The sequence below is a fragment of the Solanum tuberosum genome, unplaced genomic scaffold (assembly GCF_000226075.1).
Source record: "Solanum tuberosum cultivar DM 1-3 516 R44 unplaced genomic scaffold, SolTub_3.0 scf00602, whole genome shotgun sequence".
Lineage (NCBI taxonomy): Eukaryota > Viridiplantae > Streptophyta > Magnoliopsida > Solanales > Solanaceae > Solanum > Solanum tuberosum.
The window spans coordinates 43,621-62,094 of NW_006239519.1; the positions used below are offsets into that span (position 1 = coordinate 43,621).

Sequence of the window (18,474 nt, forward strand, 5' to 3'; positions counted from 1 at the left end):
GGTAGAGGCCGTGGAAGAGTAGCGCATGCTGAAAATGAGGTACATGTTGAGAATGTGCATGTGAATGAGAACCCTCCTGCTCATAATGAGGAGATAGAGGGAAATGTGGATGTTGAAGATGTTGAGGAAAATGGACAAGAGGAAGAGCTGCTAGAGGAGACTGCGGGTGTTCCTCCCATCGATCCGATGTTGGCTCAACAGATTATGGTGTTCTTGAAAGGGTTTGCTGGTCCTGGAGTGCTTCCATCTGCTTAAGCAACTCAAGGTCCCGTTAATTCTCCAGTTGCTAGCACTGCGCCCAAGACAGGTAGAAATGTAGGTACTGATGCTTTCTTCCGTCCTTTGTTGGGTTCTGTGATGACTAGAAACGAGCATGATATGTTGACTAAGGTTCTGAAGTTCAAGCCTCCGGTATTTCTTGGTTTTGAGATTGAAGCTACTTTTGAGTTTATCTTGGACTGCTATGAGAGGCTGTATAAATTGGGCATTGTTCACCAATATGGGGTTGAGTTCGTGTCTTTCCAACTTCAAGGTGAGGCCAAGCAGTGGTGGAGAGCTTATATGGAGTGCAGATCTTCTACTTTACCTCCACTCACTTGGATCCAATTTCATTCTTTGTTTCTAGAAAAGTATGTGTCCAGAACTTTGAGGGATCGCAAGAATGATGAATTTATGGCTTTAGAGCAAGGTGGAATGTATATGCCTGCTTATGAGGCCAAGTTCCATGTTCTATTATTAGGAGCATTATCTAATGTGACACTACTTATTTTATCACAAATTCCATAGTTTTGTAAAACATCTATAATTGTCTGAGTTATATAACTACCGGTTTTATGCATTTCATAACATTTATAACCTAAAATTCTTTTTTGCAAAGTCCAATTTTCATCAATCCAATGTGCGATAATAGTGAAATAATCATTACCATTTACACTACGGCCCATATCATATGTAATAGCTATTTTACAATTATTATAATAAAATAAACAAGAAGATATTGAAAATGTTGAGCTTGATAATCAAAGATAGATTTTTTAATTGTATTTCTAGTAAAACCTTTAAACTGTGGATTATACACAATTTTGAATATAATGAATAAAACCGGGATTTTCAGCAAAACTAAATGGTAAACCCATAACAACAATCATTTTAGCTAATTCTATAAGACCTTTTTCTCTACTATATGACCGTTGTATACTAGACCCAGAAACATTAGAAGGATTTAATTGTGTTTGGACCATATTAGAGCCACCTACTCCTACAGTTTCAAGAAGGGGATACCATTCTTTTTTATCTTCGGCAACATCTTTAGCATGCAAAAATTCATTTTTACAACATGACATTAAATGATTACTCAAATGTCCCGTACCACCTTGTTTTCCTACAGTTTTTATGATTCATTCTATGTTTACATTTATTACAAATAGCTTGTGTTTTATCTTCATTTTGAGTCATAAATTGCCATACAATTGATTTTTTAGCATGTTCTATCTTAGTCCTAGAATGTATGGGGGGAACGGGAGCAGGACAACGAAAGGGAGCGGGACTAGGAGTGGGAGGGGGAGAGGGACTGGGAGTACTAGTACCCATAGGTGGCTTAGTTTCATCATCATCATCATCAAAAGTAGCAATATAATCATTAACATTATCATGTTCATCATCTTTAGGCAATTCGTCATCAAAATTACCAAACATTCTTTGTAAAGTTTCATGATAAGGAACTAATCCACTATTACTATCAATATTAAAAACAATATCATTAACATGCGTATAATCATCCGTATTCATTCTTAATGTACTAGATTTTCTAGTTTTAGATTTAGAAGAACTGCTGATTTTTTTATCAGTCGTGGAATTCGAGTTAAAGAAATTAGTAATCATCTCAACTATGGTTTTTTTACCTTTTTCAACATTTTTTTTACCAGAATTCATATTCAAATATGAAAAGTGAATAAATTATATATAATACGAAAATGTAATGCAAATAAATAATTACTCACAAAATAAATAAATAAATAATGCAAACAAATAAATAACTAAATGAGAAAAAGTGAGATGGAAGTTGGAACGAATGTACCAAACGTCTACTTAAAAAAGTAGACGTGTATGACTGAATGCCAAAAATTGAAAGTTGAATTTTGAAGCTCCAAATCCAATTTCCAAAACCAAATTCGTAATTTTAACGAGAATAAGAGATTTAGAGAGTAGATCACTTGAGTGAGACTTTTGAGAGTTGTTGAGAGAGTAGAAGATAATATTTTTGTGAGTGAAACGAATGAAAGATTTGGGGTATTTATAGGTAAGAAAAAGGATGAAAACAGAGTTTTTAGAAGGTTGGGGTATTAAAAAAGTTTGGGGGGAGGGGGATGTTTTGGGGAGTTATGGGGGTGAAAGAGCCGTTGGTGGGGCCCAAAACCCATTGCCCAACGGCTCTATCAATGGCTATTTTACAATTTTTTTTTTAAAAAAACTGAACCGATATTTACCGGACCGGGACTAACCGGTAAATCCTGGTTTCCATCTCGTTACCCCTCTCGGACCCCCTAGACACCGGCCCTAACCGGGACAAGCCGGAACGAAATTGGACCGGTAACAAACCGGGACGAAATGGTACCGGAACCGGCACCTCCCGATTCCGTTGCCAGGCTTAGTCTGGAGCCTGGAGGAAGGTCAACTTTAACAAATTTAAAGACTAAATATAAAATCCAAAACTGTGCACCGGAGATTGAAGTGTTAAACCCTAAACGTTAATTCTCTCATCGGCGAGTAAATTGACCTTGCGAATCACTCGCACAGTAAGTGTGTTTTCTTCTGAATTCTGATTGCTTATTATTTTTTAATGACTGCAATTCCTTAATAAGCCTAAGTTCTTTCATTCAGTTCAAATTTATAGCATGTATTTGTGGTTGCTAATCAAATGTATCAAAAACTCCGATTGGTACTGGGTTAGCGAAGAAAGGAAAGTTCATTTGGTTCTTAAAAAGATAAAAATCAACGTTTTATGCTTACAATGGCAATAAGCCAGAAAAATGAGGAAATTTGTAGTTTTTATGGAAGAAAAATGTTTAGCTGGGCAGTCATTGGGCAATGTTGTAGCTGAAATGAGAAAGAGTGGTTAAGGTCATGGATTTAGTATTAAAAATCTAAATTGAAATAGATTAATATAAGGTCTGAAAGTACATTTACTGTTGTTCCGGATAAGTTGATTTAGACTATGTGGTGAAGAACATTTAAGTGGAAGGAGAATCATGAGGTCTCATGTCAAATTCCAACAGAACCAAAGAACAAGCCGAAAGTAATTGATGCTCATACTTAGATGAATGAAGTGATGAGAGTGATCATTTACAATCACCAACCCGACAACGGTAGACTAAAAAACAACCAAGAGAAGTGAAGAGAGAAAGTGAACGAAAGAGTAGAGTTTGAGATGGTGGAGCTTATGGAATGTGGTAGATTGGTACGAGAAGAGAAACAGTCACTCTGCCAAGGTATGGAAAATAGGAATCCACATGCTAAGCCTCCAATTTACCCTGAAATTCAGATTATTGAATGTCCAATTTAACCCTATTGTTGTGGCTGCATGTTAACTCAGAGGTGTGTGTTTCTCCCCGCTTATATATTTCTTCCCATCTGCCTATGCCTAAGTCTAGGTGGATAAAGTTACTAGGTAACTTTGTTGGTGGGAAATAACTGGTACCCGGTGGAGTAGTCGAGGTGTAAGCAAGTAATTGACCAATATAAAAAAATAAAAATGTGGTGAAGTACATTTGATATATAATTTGATGTTACAAAGATCGTTAGACTCAAATATCTGAAAATGTGTTCTAAATGTGGCTTGTCTTGATATCTATCTCATGTCTGATATTCTTGTCAAAGTAGGCAATACAAAGTGTGCCTGTAATAAAAATTTTGCTCTGTTAGGTTCGGAGATCTTATGTTGTTGTTCGCCCTTTATCGACTGAAGCTGCGACAACAGTGAAGTCCACAAGATCAGGAGGTGGAAGTGGCATTACCACTAGTTTAGAAAGTGGCACTAGTACTGCCACAAGCACTCATGGCAGAGACACGCTAGGGAGGAGGCTTTTGAGTTTGATCTATGCAAAACGTAGTGTTGTCATTGCTATAAGCAACTAGAAGGAAGAGGGGCACCCTGTCCGCAAGTCTGAGCTCAATAGCATCGTGTGGGAGTTGCGAAAACACAAACGATATAAACATGCCCTTGAGGTTTCTCTTTTTTCTCATTAACTGTTCCATGATTTACTTTGAATCATTTCTTTCTTAGGCTTATAATCGTAGTGTATTGCAGCACTGGAATACTTTTTCTTCGACTGTTTTCTACCTAACTTCTATATTTTGCCATGAAAATTGTAAATGATTGATGGGCTAGGGTAGGAACTGTAAATTATCCATTTCTTTTGTTGAATATTCAAGTGAATTATTATGTGGTTAAATTGCTGAATATGAAGTCATTGTACACGGTGCCACCTTAGATTTTGAACAAGGGAGTTGCTTATCCAAAAAATGGTGTCATATGATTTAAAGGTAATTGCTTTTTACACTATTCCCAATTGCTACAGAGTCTCCTCACCTACAGAAGGAATCGCTAGAGTCTTCAAGCTTGCTGGAATGCCTTAGGTTATTGCAAATAAGAACTATGACCACTGACCAGTTAAGAACAAAATGTATGTTGTAAAAGCTTAACACAAACATGCATTTTATTTTTTCTATTGTTTGTTCTTGTTTGTTTAAATTAATTATTGTCCTTGCTCTTGATTAAGTGTCTCATAGTTATATAAAATGCCTTTGTGAGAAAAATCACAGTTTTCTGAAAAGCAAGGTGAGATGCCACTTTTAATAGCACTGAAATCTACAATGTTGATGGGATTATGTTTATAGATTTGTGAATGGATGAGGGTACAAGATGATATCCAACTATTATCTGGTGACTATGCAGTTCATTTGGACTTGATTGCAAAAGTTCATGGAACAAACAGTGCGGAGAAGTTTTTTGAAGATCTACCTGATAAACTGAAGGTCCAGACCGGTGTACTACCCTTCTCCACACCTATGTCCAGCATAAGGACACTGCTAAAGCTGAATCTTTGATGGAAAAAATGTCTGAATATGGTTTCTTGGAGTACCCTCTTCCTTATAATCATATGCTTACCCTATACATATCCCAAGGGAAACTAGAGAAAGTTCCAGGCTTGATTTAGGAATTGAATAAAAATACCTCTCCTGATATCGTCACATATAATCTGGAGTTGGCAGTTTTTGCATCACAGAATAATGTTGAAGCTGCAGAGAAAGCTTAACCTGAGCTAAAGAAGGCAAAATTGGACCCTGACTTGATAACATTTAGCACATTAACCAACATCTACATTAAAAGGTCACTTCAGGATAAGGCAAATTCAACTTTGCGAGAAATGGAGAAAAGGATTTCCAGGAAGGATCGAACTGCATATGCTTCTCTCATTAATTTGCATGCAAATCTACAGAACAAGGATGAAGTTTTCCGAATATGGAAGGAGATGAAGTCAATCTTTCGTAAAGTGAATGATACAGAATATAGTTGTATTATATTGTCGTTACTGAAGCTGGATGAATTCGGAGAAGCAATGAATATGTACACTGAATGGGAAGCTGTTTCTGTGACCAAGGATACTAGGATTGCAAATTTAATTCTTGCTGCTTACATTTACAAAAATGAGATGGAAAAGACTGTCGATTTTCACAACAGAATGATGCAGAAAGGCATATCTCCTAGCTACACCACTTGGGAGCTTCTTATGCGGGGTTATTTGAAGCAAAAGGAAATGGATGAAGTTCTCAAATTTTTCAAAAAAACTGTTATGAGTGTTTCAAAATGGGATTCGGATGCAAAGATGGTTCGAGAGATGTTACATGTAATTGAAGAGCAGGGCGACATTCAGGTGGCAGAAGAGTTGCTATTTACCCTTCGACACGCTAAGTATGTGAATACAGAGATATATAATGCACTTCTCCGAACTTATGTGAATGCGGGTAAAATGCTAATGATTGTTGCAGAGAGGATGAAAAAGGATAACGTGAAGATGGATGAGGAAACTCAAAAGTTAATTGGAATAACTAGCAAAATGACTGTAACTAAAGTTCCAAATGGAGTTGCTTAAGAATAAGGCTGGACTTTCAACTTTGTAAAATATTCAGATTTATGCACAAGAACTTGTACCCAAAGCATCTACTTCAAGCAAGATTGATGGATCCATTGAATACCAATTTTCTCTCTATAAATTTTTTGATTTGATTTTGTCTCACTCGAAACAATGGCAGAACATGCTGATTCTAATTTCTCTGGTGGATGAAGAAGTACAAGCGTTCTTGTTTTCCCCACAAGAATCGTTCACCTATTAGTTCATATTTCTCTCTCAAACTCCATCTTGAATCAGTGTGGCTTGTATAATAGAATAAGTGGACAGCTGATTATAATAAAACATGATAAAGAATTCCTCAAACATGCCTGTTTGAGCTATGAAAATTATCACGCACTCGACTTCCTAAAAAAACTGTGTAAAATTTCTACCATCACTGAGATATTAAGGTTAGAATTTACAAAAATAAACAAACTTATTACATGAACAAGTAATATATTTTCAAAGGAAAAAAAATCCACCAGGTCTTAAACACAACCGGAGCTAGTAAACAGGAGAGGACAGACTGTCGCAAACTAAGAGATGACTCCTGATAGTAAAAAGCATCTCCTCTTGGTGTTTAAGCAATAAAGGTGAAGAAGTTCTAGATTTTCTCATGTTTTCATCTTGAGAGGCTATAGGTGGTAATGTAGGAGATAAGATCACAGCATGGTAAGAAGAAGATGCTAGCTGTGCAAATGCTGGGACGGCACCACCTCTAAGGTTTCAACCATGGAAAGAATGTCAAATGGAACCAAATTAAGGGAATACATTCAAGATTTACTCGTGTCAGAAGCATACAATCTAGAAACAATAATAGGTTAAAACAAAGAGCAAGTTATTTTACACAATAGACGGAGGTAAACACTTGGAAGAAGTAAAGTTCAAACCTGCTAGCCCTGCACATGCTGATGAGAAAACAATCACAGGAGGAGCCTGCATAAACTCAACACAAAGAATTACAAAAATAGCATTTAAACCGTCAATGAAAAAAAGCTAGAGATTAAAAATAAGTGTGGTTTGGAAAAAGAGCACTAAAAACAACCAGAGAATAGAAGTACAACAACAACAACATATCCACTGTAAGCCTCCTTGTACAGTATACCGTTTGTATCTCGCAATATAAGGAAATAGAAAAAAAAGAATAATAACTTACACCAACAAGGAAATGCAACCACATAGGTCCTTTAACCCACCTTCTAACAATCGGCATCACTGCAAGTAGGAATCAGAGGAATAAGATAGAGACAAGACATGTTGGTTAACATTAATATGATTGTCATTCAAACAACATTTTCACATCAACTTGGATACCACGTCCATTAAAAAACATTTATGCACAGTATTTGTATATAAATGTATCATCTTAGATTTGACATGTCTATTAAAAAAACAAACTCCACCATATAAAGTCGGAAAAAGATAGTATTTAGGCTCCAGTACAGATATGAACTTGATCAAAAAGGCACAATGACTCGAGAGATGCTTCCATGACAAGCCTACATTATCCTCAGACTACTATAGAAACCAAAAATGCATCTTTTGTAAAGTAAGAAGAATGATTTACAAAGAAACAACATACTACCAAAGATTTTTGCTCATCTTTTACACATTTTTAGTGCATGTGGTGTTGTTCGTCAGAAATCCTTTAATAAGTACATTGTAAACACTAAACAGTACTTACCTACTAATAAGAAGATTTTCAACGGTAAAAGTAATTTAACAGCAAACGTTCAACTAAATTATTAAGAGTTCGACGGTTCCTTTCCTTTTTGTCTGTGATAGGCAAGATTTATGTGATAAATGATTTTATAAGAACTGATTAAATCATGATAAACGGTCAATGATCAGAAAGTTGCCACAGCCTAGGAGGGAGTTATATGAAGCTTAAAAATGTGAGCTGTTTTAAATAATCTTCTTAAAGAACCAGCAGGAGAATGTCGAGATCCCATCAATTTGCAGTTTCTCAATAAGGAAAAATTGATGTTAATTAGCCTCAAATCACAAAAGATAGCCAACCAGATGCTAAATTAAAGTCCAAACATTTGGAAATGGAGCTTAGGAGATGCCAAAGGAAATTTCTATATGGCAATGGGGTGTGTTTGGAGTGCACATGTGGCGTCCATGTGGCATTTAACACACATGGATACTTCTGTTAACTAGAAGGGTAGGTGTGGCCCAATAGTTTGACGGGAAGGGTATTTTTTAGCTGAAATATAGTTAAGGGTATATTTAAGCTATTTTGGATAGTTTAGGGTATGTTTGACCCTTTTCCGTTAAAAGAATAAGACATTCCATGTTCCTCCCAAACTAAGAATAAGAATAAGACATTTGCAACTTAGATTGAACGTTTAAGTGACCCAGGAATTTCTGAACATTGTAAAGAAAACAAATATAGAAGCAAATAAGGACATTCCAAATATACAAAAATAAATTTCCAGAACCAAAGTTAAATCTTTGGCATCTTCCATTAGATATTATAGGTAAACCAAACGGCATGTTGTAATTATATTATTGTCGAGCCCCAAGAGAGAATGTTTTAGGTGATAGAACCAGTGAGTGAATAACGTAGAAATTCTTCCCATTTTATTTTCATAGAGTTACTTTCATCATGTTACAGCATGGTTGGGTTGCTATATGAAGAAGATTATACAACAAGTCAACAACTACATATTCATTCAAACCAATTGAAGTCGGTTATATGAATCACCAATATACGTTTTGCTACATATAAAGCATATTATAATCAATACACAATATTTCACCTCCGTAAGGGGGTATAAATACATAGAGCATGCTAGAAGCAAGATACGAATACAAAAAGAAACTAAGGAAGATGGACAAAATACTGATACGTACCATGGTTGAAGCCATAGAATGCACTTGTAGTACCACCAACTGCAGAACCAATCTGATATATTAGGGAAGTAGTTAAGTAAGGGAGTGGGGCTGGGGGAAGATGAATTAGGACAAGTAGATTTAGTAACCAAATCGGAATGTAATAAAATACAAACTACTAAGGCAAAAAATTTAAAACTGTCAAAAAATTTGTTACTATTTGTAGTTACTTTGAGACTTCAAAATAAATTAACGAATTAGACCTTGACCTATATGAAAATGGGTTTGGCGTTACACCACAATGTAGCTATATATTCCCAACCCTCTTGATCTGTCAGGAGTCAGGAAAGGAAGTATGGTGCAGCATCTTTCACAAAAGAGCATGCAAGGGACTTACATCAGCATCCTTATGGATCCAGCATATCAAACTTTTAATCCACAACAGTTATAGAGTGTTAGCAATCAGAGAGACAACTCAAATCATACGTTAAGAGCTCACCTCAAATTTTCCAATTTGGAGAATTAGAATGATTTTAGGTTAAGAGTTAGAGGGGGAGGAGGGGTAGGAGGAGTGGAAGAAGAGAGAAATAGAAGAATAAAAGTTTTTTTTGGACAAAATTTACCAATTAATCAGCCTAGGGAAACTAGCAATTTGTTTCGATAGTTGCTACGTATTATTTTATAATGTATTGTATTATGTTATATTGTATGTATTATTTTAATGAATATAACATTTGGATAGATTATATTATTCTCCGTTATTACATAATATCACACATTCATAATTTAAATGATAAATTCGTAAGAAAAGTAGGATTAGGGTAGAATTACTATGTAAAGGTAGAATAAAAGATGAAATATGATTATTAAATAATAAATAAAGACAAAGGAGAAAAAAATATTAATAAAATGGTGAATAAAATGGGTTATTTCATGGCTACCTAACGGTGAATTTAAACGATATAATAAAATAAAATTTAAATAACAATCAAAACAAATATTGTATTTAAACTAGAGAAAACACATAATAATCCCCCGAACTTGATCGGATAACTTACTTTAGCACTTAAACTACACGGAAATTTAAATACCCCTTAACATTTTTAAAGTGGATTAAATGCAACCCTAAGGGATTTTTATGTATTTTCTCTTTAAACTAACAATATAATAACAACCATCCATGTTAATCAGCCTAGTGTCATGTCCCGCCACTTCACAATTCAAATTTGGAACTGGAATAAGGGGGAAGAATCTAGAGTTGTGGGGAGGTTAGTAGAACACTCTAGAATTCCCGAGAGAATTTCCAAGAAGACTCTAAAATAACTTAGAAGCTTTCTTGGAAAGCTTTAGAATTTCCTAGAATTAGTAGAGAATTATAGAAAATGGACAAAAGTGTAAATAAGTAGGGACTTGTAAAGTAAATATTATTTACACTTAGGCCCTTAGGAAGTAGTATAAATAGAAGGGCCTCTCATTTCTAAATCATCAATCAAGTTGTAAAGGTTTCTTCCAAGTAATATAAGCCTTCTTCCAAACTTTCCCAAATCATTCTAAGTCTTTCTTTGCATTCTCTTAGCAATCTTAGTCTTAAAGGCTAACTTGAGCTTACGAGATCTTTAAAGAATAGTGAGTAAGTTGTCAAGTGCCGCACAGAGCTTTAGCGAAAACTTTAAGTCTGTGACAACGTGGTATAAGAGCAAGGTTTATACTAAGGGAATGGCTAATAAAGGAGACGTAAACACCGCTAGCACCACCAACATCCGTTCGGAGGGAGGAAAAAAGAACCGCAAGGGAAAGAAGCACCAAAAGGGTAGTGAGGAAATGTTAATTGACCCCACATCAAGCGAGGGACTAACATCTCACCCATCTTCGACCACTGAAGCAAGTGACGATGAACTTGGCGAGGAGGCCATTCACGTCGCCACTAGAGAGGAATTGGTCGCAAGGGTAGAAACGGTGAGGCAGGCCGTGGAGATAGTAGGCCGACGTTTGAATGTGGCCGATGGAAAATTCAAGACTCTCGAGGAGTTCACCCTTGAGGAGACCGACAACATCCGCAGGGAGTTGGAGGGACGCTAGCGTGCCGAGTTCGAGATGAAGGAGGCTATCACTTCCTTAGAGTGTCGGCTCATAGAAAATCATCGTCGCTTGACCGAGATAGGAAGGCCAAGGTCGTGGCTCCCAAGCCACCTATGTTCAAAGGGTCTGTGACGCGCAACAGGTGGAGAATTTGCTATGGCATTTGGGAACTACTTCAAGGGCAACAGAGTGAAGAGTGATGACAGTAAGATCAACACCGTTGTGTTGTACCTCTCAGAAATGACCATATTGTGGTGGAGGCATAAAGAGTCAAAAATAGGGAAGGGACTTTGCACCATCGACACTTGGGAGCAATTCCAAGTGGAGTTCAAGAAGCTTTCTTCACTAACAACATCACATATGAGACGAAGCGCAAGTTGAAGGAGTTGAAGCAGACAAGCAGCATATGCGAAGGAGTTCACCACCCTCACGCTTCAAATTCCTAGCCTCACATATGATGATATGTTGTTCCACTACATGGATGGGCTGCAAAATTGGGCCAGAACGGAGTTGGAATATCAACAGGTCAGGACTATCGATGAAACCATCACGCAGGCCAAAGTTTTGACAGACTTCAGGAATGAGAAGCCCGACAGAGCCAGAGAAGAGGAAGCGAAAGGTAGTCATGACCATGGTGGGGGAGATCGTGGCAAAGTCAAAGAGCAGCAGCCACATCCTAAGAAGTATGATACTTATAAGATCGTTGGCAAGAAGTTTGGACGTCATGGCGACACGAAGAAAAAGGCAGAGACTGCCAAAAACAGTGGTTGCTACATATGCGGTGGGCCGCATGGCTATGCTAGGTGCCCTAAACTGAAGTGCCTTGGTGCTATCCTACGAGAGTGGAAAGAGAAAGATGCACATGAACAAGGTCAAGATGCAGAGAAGACGCAGTTGGGCTCCATAGGTCTATGCAGAGCCATCATGAAGCAGCCATAGAAGCCAAGAGGATACAACGCAGTATGTCGACCTCATGATCAATGAAAGACCCGCTCGTTCTATGGTCGACACGGGTGTAGAGGCCAATATCATGACCAAGACGGTAGCGACAAGGTTGGGGCTAAGTTACAGTCCATGTAACGCCCAACTCAGGATGGTCAATGCACCACCGACTCCTATGTGTAGAGTCGCGCATGGAGTAAGCATCATACTAGGCGAGTGGCAAGGTAAGAACAACTTCACTGTCTCTCCTTTAGACCTCTTCGATATAATTCTAGGGCAGGAGTTCTTCCAAGAATGCCAAGCGGTGATCCACCCTTACCTCCAACGACTTCTAGTCATGCAGCAAGGAGGATCATGTATGGTGCCCCTGGTTAAGGTACCGAAGATGGAAGAACAAGTATGTCTGACAGCCATGCAGCTCGTAAGAGTCCCTAAGAAGAAGGAGTTAGCATTTATAGACACCATTTCAAGTTTGAAAGAAGACAATGATGCAAAAAGGTCCTTTCCACCCAGCATGAAGTAGGTTCTAGAAGAGAACAACGTCGTGATGCCAAAGAAGCCACCAAAGCATATGCCTCCTAGAAAGGAGGTAGATCATAATACCGAGCTGAAAGATATCATGAAGCAACTAAAGGAGTTGCATGAAGGCATTGATCAAGTCAATGGATTATTGGTCTTGCATACGAGAAGACAAGACTCGATTAGCGATGCAGCAACGACGCGACGCGGTCATCACATCAATAGGTGGGGGAGAGTGTCATGTCCCGCCACTTCAAAATTCAAATTTGGAACTGGAATAAGGGGTAAGAATCTAGATTTGTGGGGAGGTTAGTAGAACACTCTAGAATTCCCAAGAGAATTTCCAAGAAGACTCTAGAATAACTTAGAAGCTTTCTTGGAACGCTTTAGAATTAGTAGAGAATTACGATGAAAAAACAAACAATTTTTTTTTAAAAGAGAGTACAAGAATTAGTTGTTTACCATCTCCTTAGAAAGAGGACCGGCGCAATGTGGACATCTCACATTACTAAAACTATTTTTGTTCATTTTTTTATAAGATTTTTTGTCTCTTCTGGAAGTTGGTTCATTTGTCATCACCAATTCCACAGAATCACTGCACACATGTTCGATTAGAATGAAGGTAGCACAAATATCATATTAAAAGATAGCAAGTAAATAAATACTGCACAGGTTTGATTAGAATAAAGGTAACTCAAACACTTGAGCAGAATTAAATGCTTAAAATGTTAGTCTCAGTCCTTTAGAATAACACTGTGATGCTTAATGATGGTGCAACGCTAGTTGAGTATATTTGTTACTATTTGTAGTGACTTTAAGACTTCAAAATAAAATTAACGAATTAGACCTTGACCTATTACACCACAATGACATAGCTATATATTCCCAACTCTCTTGATCTGTTAGGAGTCAAGCCAGGAAGTATGGTGCAACATCTTTCACAAAAGAGAATGCAAGGGACTTACATCAGCATCCTTATGGATCCAGCATATCAAACTTTTAATCCCCAATAGTTATAGAGTGTTAGCAATTAAGAAATCCAACTTTTTTAATCCCCATTAGTTATAGTGTGATTTTTAATTGTGTGTTATAGTTATAGTGTATTAGCAATTAAAATATCTAACTATTTATTACTATCCCTATGGCAGATAGATAACTTGTTGATTCTAATGCTTTAACGATGTGTCATAATGCATGCCATCCAAAACAGGGACAATTGGGGAAAAAAGAAAGTTGGGATCCTTTGTCTAATTTACTCAACAAAGTATTTTATCATAACTGTAAAAATGGGAGAAAAGTACTCTAGGTTGTGACATAGAAATATCTAAGCACCTTGATTACCAGAACTACTATATGATTCATGTCCAACCTTAAGTACTATGAAGACAACTTCATTTTCCTCAATAATTAAACACTACTTCCCAGCTTCCCCAAAAGAGAAAAAAACACGAGGTGATTATTCTCATTTGTCCTGTCCCAACCTTGGTGGATTGTTGTTGGGAGTTGATAGGTATCTCGTAAAATTAATCGAGGTGCACACAAGCCAGCCAGGACGCCACAATTATTAAACAAACAAAAAAAGACTTAACTCTACTTGAACCTCAACTGAATAGATGCACACAGAGCTGCTTGAGACTTGAGAGGGATAGAGAGAGGACTGCACTGAAAATGGTGACCTACAAATTTCATCAGTATCAAATGGTGGGTAGAGCTAACCCATCAGAGACCGATGAACAACCTAAGATCTATCGCATGAAGCTTTGGGCTACCAATGAGGTCCGTGCAAAATCCAAGTTCGGATATTTATTGAGAGAGCTGAAGAAGGTTAAGAAGAGCAACGAGCAGATGTTGTCTATTAATTAGATCTTTGAGAAGTACTCTACTAAGATCAAGAACTACGGTATTTGGTTGCATTATCAGAGTTTCACTAGGTACCACAAGATGTACAAGGAGTACCGTGATACCACATTGAATGGAGCTGTGCAACATATGTTCACACAGATGGCTTCACGTCACAGCATCTGCCATTACTGTATCCAGATCATTAATATTTAAGACAACCACTATTCCAGCTAAACTGTGCAAGAGGGAAAGCACCAAGCAGTTCCATGACTCCAAATCAAGCTTCCCTTGGTGTTCAATAAATTCAGACCACCTACTAGGAAACTCAATTACTACATACAAGGCTACAAAACCCAACTTGTTCATGTAACATGTTAGGTCAAAAGTTTATTGAGAAGCAACTTAGAATTTATGCAAATTTTGTTGAACTACTTCGCCAGTCTGGCTTTAATGGAAAACATTTATGTCCTTTTCTCCTTATAATAATTCTAGGTATCAGACAATTGAAGTTTCTCCTTTTTGACTTCTAAATTTGTTTGCTTAAAAAAAACCTCAACTGAATTCCAACCATTAAAATTTGAGGTTCTATGTATCAATTACCTCAACAAAGTATCCATTATATTTTCTAAAGTCCCTAATTCGTTCACTAACAGTATGACTAAAATTGGTTCTCGTTTCACAGTTAGATAGTGTATGAAACATAAAAATACACTTCCAAACCAGATGCAAAACATAAAAACATAATGGCAAAAATAATTTAGGAACCCAGGTAATCGAAGATCAAAAAAAGAAAAAAAAGATCTGTCCTCCAAGCTTACCGAGACCAAACACAATGACGCCGGAATCAGAGAGAACCCAAATCATACGTTAAGAGCTCACCTCAAATTTTCCAATTCGGAGAATTAGAATGATTTTAAGTTTAGAGTTAGACGAGGAGGATGTGGAGGAGTAGGGGGGCGTGGAAGAAGAGAGAAGTAGAAGAATAAAAGTTTTTTTTCTGGACAATATGTACCAATTAATCAGCCTAGGGAAACTAGCAATTTGTTTCGATAGTCGTTACGTATTATTATATAATGTATTGTATTATGTTATATTGTATGTATTATTTTAATGAATATAACATTTGAATAGATTGTATTATTCTCCTTTAATACATAATATCACACATTCATAATTTGAATGATAAATTCATTAGAAAAGTAGGATTAGGGTAGAATTACTATGTAAAGGTAGAATAAAAGATGAAATATGATTATTAAACTATAAATAAAGGCAAAAGGAGAAGAAAATATCAAGATAACGACCCAATAATACCAAATCAATCATTAAATAAAATGGGTTTTTTCATGGATACCTAACGATGAATTTAAATGATATAATACAATAAAATCTAACTAACAATCAAAACAAATATTGTATTTAAACTAAAGAAAACACATAATAACCCCCGAACTTGGTCGGATAACTTACTTTAGCACTTAAACTACATGGACATTTAAATACCCCTTAGCATCTTTAAAGTGGATTAAATGCAACCCTAAGGGATTTTTATGTATTATCTCCTTAAACTAACAATATAATAACAACCATCCATGTTAATCAGCCTAGTGTCATGTCCCGCCACTTCACAATTCAAATTTGGAACTGGAATAAGGGGGAAGAATCTAGAGTTGTGGGGAGGTTAGTAGAACACTCTAGAATTCCCGAGAGAATTTTCCAAGAAGACTCTAGAATAACTTAGAAGCTTTCTTGGAAAGCTTTAGAATTTCCTAGAATTAGTAGAGAATTATAGAAAATGGACAAAAAGTGTAAATAAGTAGGGACTTGTAAAGTAAATATAATTTACACTTAGTCCCTTAGGAAGTAGTATAAATAGAAGGGCCTCTCATTTGTAAATCATCAACTTTCCAAGCAAATACAAAGCCTTCTTCCAAACTTCTCAAGTCTTTCTTTACATTCTCTTAGTGATCTTAGTGTCAAAGGCTTAATTGAGCTTACAATAACTTGAGCTTACGAGATCTTTAAAGAATAGTGAGTAAGTTCTCAAGTGCCGCACAGAGCTTTAGCGAAAACTTTAAGTCTGTGACAACGTGGTATAAGAGCAAGGTTTATACTAAGGGAATGGCTAATGAAGGAGACGTAAACACCGCTAGCACCACCAAAATCCGTTCGGAGGGAGGAAAAAAGAACCGCAAGGGAAAGAAGCACCAAAAGGGTAGTGAGGAAATGTTAATCGACCTCACACCAAGCGAGGGGCTAATATCTCACCCATCTTCGACCACTGAAGCAAGTGACGATGAACTTGGTGAGGAGGCCATTCACGTCGCCACTAGAGAGGAATGGGTCGCAAGGGTAGAAATAGTGAGGCAGGCCGTGGAGATAGTAGGCCGACATTTGAATGTGGCCGATGGCAAATTCAAGACTCTCGAGGAGTTCACCCTTGAGGAGACCGACAACATCCACATGAAGTTGGGGAGATGCCAGCGTGTCAAGTTCGAGATGAAAGAGGCTATCACTTCCTTGGAGTGTCGGCTCATGGAGGCATTGAGCATGATTGAGACCATGAAGGCCGAGATAAAAGCAATCAAGAAAGGCGTGGAAGTTGGAGGATCATCGTCGCTTGACCGAGATAGGGAGGCCAAGGTCGAGGCTCCTAAGCCACCTATGTTCAAAGGTGTCCGTGAGGCGCAAGAGGTGAAGCATTTCCTGAGGCATTTGGAGAACTACTACAAGTACAACAAAGGGAAGAGTGATGAGAAAAAGATCAACACCGCTGTGTTGTACCTCTCAGAAATGGTCATGTTGTGGTAGAGGCGTAAAGAGTCAGAAATAGAGAAGGGACTTTGCACCATTGACACTTAGAAGAAATTCCAAGTGGAGTTCAAGAAGGCTTTCTTCCCTAACAACGTCATCTATGAGGCGAAGGTCAAGTTTAGGGAGCTGAAGCAGACGGGTAGCATACACGCATACGTGAAGGAGTTCACCACCCTCAGACTTCAAATTCCTAACCTCACGAATGATGATATGTTGTTCCACTTCATGGATGGGCTGCAAAATTAGGTCAGAACGGAGTTGGAACGCTGACAGGTCAGGACTATTGATGAAGCCATCACGCAGGACAAAGCTTTGATAGACTTCAGGAATGAGTAGCCCGACAGAGCCAGAGGAGAGGAAGTGAGAGGTAGGCATGACCATGGTGGGGGAGATCGTGGAAAATTTGAAGAGCAGCGGCCACACCCCAAGAAGCGTGATACCTATAAGATCGTTGGCAAGAAGTCTGGACGTCATGGCAACACGAAGAGAAAGGCAGAGACTGCCAAAAGAAGTGGTTGCTACATATGCAGTGGGCCGCATGGCTATGCTAGGTGCCCTGAACTGAAGAGCGTTGGTGTTATCTTGCGAGACCGGAAAGAAAAGGATGCACGAGAACAATGTAAAGATGCAGAGACGACGCAGTTGGGCTTGATAGGTCTAAGCAGAGCCATCATGAAGCTGCCAGAGAAGCAAAGAGGATACAGCGCAATATGTCGACCTTATGATCAATGGAACACCCGCTCGTGCTATGGTCGACACGGGTGCAGAGGGCAATACCATGGCCAACTTAGCAGCAACAAGGTTGGGACAGAGTTACAGTCCAAATAACGCCCAACTCATGACGGTCAATGCATCACCCACTCTTATGTATGGAGTCGCTCATAGAGTAAGCATCACGCTAGGTGAGTGGCAAGGTAAGACCAACTTTATTATTGCTCTTTTAGATCTCTTCGATATAATTCTAGGGTAGGAGTTCTTCTAAGAGTGCAACGCGGTGATCGACCCTTACCTCCAAAGACTTCTAGTCATGGAGCAAGGAGGATCATGTATGGTGCCCTTGGTTAAGGTACCGAAGACGGAAGAACGAGTACATCTGACAGCCATGCACATCATAAGAGGCCAAAAGAAGAAGGAATTAGTGTTTATAGACATCATTGCAAGTTTGAAAAAAGGAAATTATGCAAAAAGGTCCGTGCCACCCTACATGAAGAAGTATCTAGAAGAGAACAATGATGTGATGCCAAAGAAGCCGCCAAGGGCCTAGGAATGA

General features: G+C 37.9%; 2 pseudogenes; both read left to right on the top strand.

Annotated features, from left to right (window-relative positions):
- Positions 1-357: 357 nt before the first annotated feature.
- LOC102597200 (pentatricopeptide repeat-containing protein At4g02820, mitochondrial-like) lies at positions 358-6,152 on the top strand (annotated as a pseudogene).
- Positions 6,153-14,201: 8,049 nt separating this feature from the next.
- On the top strand, positions 14,202-14,789 carry LOC102594101 (60S ribosomal protein L18a-like; annotated as a pseudogene).
- The last annotated feature ends 3,685 nt before the right edge of the window (positions 14,790-18,474 follow it).